The sequence below is a fragment of the Nicotiana tabacum genome, chromosome 12, assembly GCF_000715075.1.
Source record: "Nicotiana tabacum cultivar K326 chromosome 12, ASM71507v2, whole genome shotgun sequence".
Taxonomy (NCBI): domain Eukaryota; kingdom Viridiplantae; phylum Streptophyta; class Magnoliopsida; order Solanales; family Solanaceae; genus Nicotiana; species Nicotiana tabacum.
In genome coordinates, this window is record NC_134091.1 from 115,628,088 (window position 1) to 115,632,991 (window position 4,904).

General features: G+C 40.2%; 1 non-coding gene across 1 annotated transcript; it reads right to left on the bottom strand.

Annotated features, from left to right (window-relative positions):
* Positions 1–3,582: 3,582 nt before the first annotated feature.
* On the bottom strand, positions 3,583–3,690 carry LOC142167715 (small nucleolar RNA R71). The gene has a single exon (XR_012697802.1). It is a non-coding gene; the product is annotated as a small nucleolar RNA R71 (small nucleolar RNA).
* Between the last annotated feature and the right edge of the window lie 1,214 nt (positions 3,691–4,904).

Sequence of the window (4,904 nt, forward strand, 5' to 3'; positions counted from 1 at the left end):
AAGAATGATTTGTTAGAGGACTCTGCTCGCTTTTTGCTGGCTAGGTGGTAAGGGGTTGGGAGTATTCTTTTAATGTGCCATTTTGAGAAAAACTCAGTGGTTTTTCTTCCCGTGAACTGGGTCTGTTGTCACAGCTTATTTCCTTTGGCAAGGCAAATCGGCAGATGATGTTCTTCCATATGAAGGTGATTACCTCTTGCTCACGAATTTGGGCGAATGCGCCTGCTTCCACCCATTTAGAGAAGTAGTCAGTTAAACTAAAAGGAATTTAACATTACCTCGTCCTGGCACTGTTCGCATTTCTTTATGAATTCTAGGACGTCTTTCTTCATGGTGGGCCAATAGTATCCTGCCCGTATGAGGCACTTGACCAGTGCTCAGTCACCGGAGTGACTGCCGTAGTAGCCTTCGAGTACTTCCTCGAGAACGTGTTGGGTTTGATTTGGGCCAAACATTTTGTTAAGGGGCTGCCATACGTTCTCTTATACAAGCCGCTGCAAAGGTGGTTGTACCTAGCAGCTGCAAATAGTTTATAATACCATTGCGCCAGTCCCAAGTTAAGTTTACAGATTTCACCTTGATGTGGTATAATGTCGAGCTGAGGAGGTGTACCACACTCATATCCCCAAGAGTTATGCTTTATGTTGTGGCGACCAATTTAGCGAGGTTTTCCGCCTCTACGTTCTGAATTCGTGGAATTTGGTCGAGTTATCATTCGTCAAATTTGGGCATAAATTTTCATATCTTCGTCTGGTATTTCTACAACCTTTGATTTTTGATCTGGAAGTCCCGGTAACTTGGTTGACGACGAGCTGAGAATCGTAGGGCATAGCTTTAAACATCTCGCCCCATATTCAAGTTGTAGTCTCAATCTTAAAATTATGGCCTCATACTCGGCGTCGTTAATAGTCATATCTGGGCATCTTATAGATTGAACGACTTCGCTTGTGGATACTTCGAGTACGAGTCCCAGTCCAGACCCGCAAGCATTGGACATGTCGTCAGTGTGTAGGACCCATAGGTCCTGTGTTAGGTGAGAATCCTGAGTAGTTTTCATCTCAACCTCGGGTATTTCTTTGGCACTGAAGTCCGTGACAAAATCGGTGAGCACTTATGATTTTATTTTTGTGCGGGGCTGATAAGTGATGTCGTGCTCACTTAATTCGATCACCCACTTGGCCAACCACCCCGACAACTCGGGTTTGTGCAATATGCTTCTCAAAGGAAAGGTGGTGACGACCGAGATTGAGTGGCACTGGAAATACGACCTAATCTTTTGAAACAATGAGGTAGACAAGGAGATGTTCCATGGGTTTTGAGAGCAAGGGTGGAGACGATAGGTATTTGACAGTAGGCTATAATTACGTATTTTAGTCGCTTATTGCACTTTAATCCACTGCACTTTACTTGTTTTGAGCTTTAACTGATAGTGTTTTGCACTTATTCTATGTTTTATGCCTTATAAGAGTGATTTCGAGTGATGTAGATGTTATGGAATAAATTCGAGTGATTCTTATCTTTGAAGTCTGAGTAAAAGCTCAAGGGATTAAGCCGGGATCGTGTTCGGGGTCGAGGACCAAGTCTGGACGTCAAAACACAAGATTTGAGTCATACTCTGAGAAAGTTGCACTAGTGCGGCACATGGGGCGGCGCATGGGGCGCCGTGGCTGCCCATTTCTCTATAGCATATCAAAACTAGCTCTTTGGATTTCTCCACTAATTCCCTGCATGGCGTGTCACCCCATGCGGCGCGCCTGTGCAAATTTTACATAGTGAAAAATCTATTTCGGCTAGGAGAAGGTAATTTCGTCTGGGCCCGACCCTACTTGGTATAAACACATGGAAAAATATTAATTCCTCGACTTTGACATATATTCAACCTAAGGAGGCTAAGGAGGAGTTGGAAGAACACGAGCACAAGGATTTCATCATTCCTTCTTCACTCAAGACAAGAGTTTGGATTGAATTTATGTTTTCCATTACTTTAAATTTATTTGTGATGCATTTCTCCATATCTATGGAGTAGTTCCCTATTATTGTTTGATGGATTTGGTGTATTGATATTTGTTTGTGGATTATAACTCTAGTTTTATGTATTGAAGTGTTTTTGGATGATTTAATTGTTGCATCTATATTCACTTGTTGATGTAATCGAGAGAGGCATAACTTATGATATCTTTGAATTATTTTGTTAGTTGAGTTCATTAATTCTTCTTAGTAATCGAAAGAGGCTAGTTGAATTATTGATTAAACCTAGTTAGGAGGATAATCGAGAGAGTTTCTCCTAAAGATCAATCCACTACGCATTCTTTCATATCTTCACGTGCTTAAATTAGTTCATCTTGTGAGGTTAAAACTTAATCGAGAGAGGAGTTTTTGCAGAACGGTTGAACTAATAATTGAGTAAATTCGAGAGACTCACTTGAACACTAGAAGTGAATTATCTAGAGTTATATCCCAAACAATTATCTTGCACCTATCCTATCAACCCCTATTTCTTTCCACTGATTACTTCCTTGCTTATCTTTATTTCGATTGTCATTAGTCAATAGCTCTAGACTCTTAGTTAATTTTAGTTGGAAATCATATAAATCTCAATTGTTGATCATCTTGGATAGCGATCAAGCTAGAAACTATAAAAATACTGTTTAAATCCAATCCATGTGGATACGATATTATACTATACTATATTTGATTAGCGAGCATAATTTAAGTGTGTGTTTCGAGCTCGTCAAAGTTTGGTGCATTTACCAGGGATTGGCAATCAATAGTATTTAAAATAATTTGTAGTGCTAATTCAGGGTGTTTTCTTTTATTTTTATTTTATTTTCTCCTTTTATGTTTGTTGTTCTTTGACTGTGCACAGGTGACAGGTTTAGAGTGGTGCATGAATCGAGCTTCTGCGAAATAAGTGCTACCATACGAGCCAGAAATTGTAAAATAACTACGACAACTGAGAAAGGAAATAAATCTCACTGAGGTGTTAGAAAAGGTTGAGCAATCCTCAACCAAAGAAACTATGGCTGGAAATGGTGATGATAATGTAGATTTGGCTGTGAGAGAAACAGCACAATGAAGAGAAGAAGTTGCACGGGATGCTGAGGAAGCAGCTTTCAGATATGTATAGATTATCTATGAAGAAGAGAGGAGTCGTAGAATTGCTCAAAATCAACCCTTGGGTGTGACCAGTTTGGAAATATAGCTCCCATTCCTGAGAGACCACTTGGCGATTATGCTAGACCAGTTTACAACCAAGGACTATCAAGTATGAGACCACCTCCAATTGCATCAAATAATTTCTAGTTGAAGCAAGGATTGCTTCAAACTCTTCAGAATTAATGTGTCTTTAAAAGGAAGCCAAACGAAGATCTAAACACACATTTAATGGACTTCGAGGAGATTATGAACACATTTCAATATAGTGGGGTGTCACAAGATGCAGTGTATTTAAGGGCATTCCTCTTTTCTATTAAATATGATGTAAAACAGTGGCTTCGAAACTTGCCCATGGGATCAATAAGAACTTGGGAGAAGATGACCAGAAAATTCCTTGATAAATATTTCTCCTTAGCTAAGACGGGCAAGTTCAGAAGAGAAATCCATAACTTCTGCCAGAAAGATACGAAAACTATTTTTGAAGCATGGAAGAGGTTTAAGGAGATTGTTCGAAAGTGTCAACATAGCAGAATTGAACTCTGGATGCAACTCCAGAACTTTTGAGACAGATTGACACTAGCCTCATATAGAACATTGAGTAATACAGCTGGAGGCCCTTTGATGAAGAAGACACCAGAGGAGATAGTCACAATCCTTGATGAGTTATCTAAAGATGCTAATCAGTGGCCCTCTGAGAGTGCTGAAATAAGAAGATCGACTGGTGTTCATTAGGTTGATGCTAACACATCTATGCAGGTACAGCTGGATGTTATGGTTAAAGAGATACGAGAGCTGATCTTGGCTTCGATACAAAATGAGCCCCATGCAGCCTGCGATATATGTGGAAGAGGACACCCTACTCATGAGTGTCAAGCCTCAATTGAGGAAGTGAATGTTGTGGGAAACTACAATTTCAATGAAATGGGTCAGAGGCACCTCAGTTTTTCATGGAATTCACCTGGAGGTACTGCGAATGCTTGGCAACAAAATAACTCTAGACCACAGGGACAAGGAGCTCCAGCATACCAAAATTAGCAGAGGCAGCAATTTCAGCCTCAACAACCCATTCAACCTAGTCTAGAGGATCTAATGAAGGCTTACATTATCAAGACAGATAAGAGGTTGGACGCACATGGAGTAGGTATCAAAGAATTGGGCTCTGGTCTTCGAAACCTGGAAGGACAAGTGGGACAGATTGCAATAATATTATCTGAGGGGGTTTTAGGCACTCTCCCCGCTGACACTGAAAAGAATCTCAAAGAAACAGTGAATGTTGCTACTCTGAGAAGTGGGCAAGAGTTGAAAGATCCCACCCCTATCCAAAATAATGTTAAACTTGAAAAAGAAAGTGGGGAGTAGTTGAAAAATGATGCTGATAAAAAGAAGAAGGGCCAGATAAAAGCTGATAAAAAGAATAAGGAAGAAAAATTGAGAAGGGAGGAACCTGAAGAGAGCAAGCATATGCCTGCTTTACCTTTCCCTCAAAAGCTATATTGAGAAAAGCTAGACAAGCAGTTTGAGAGATTTTTGGATGTGTTAAAACAGTTTCATGTAAATTTGTCATTCACAGAAGTACTCTCACAAATCCCTGCCTATGCCAAATTCTTGAAGGAGATCCTAACAAAGAAGAGGAAAATAGAGGAGACCTCGGTGGTGAAGCTCACAGAGCATTGCAGCGCAATATTGCAAAATAAACTCCCACAAAAGTGTGGAGATCCAGAGAGCTTTACTATACCTTGCTCTTTAGG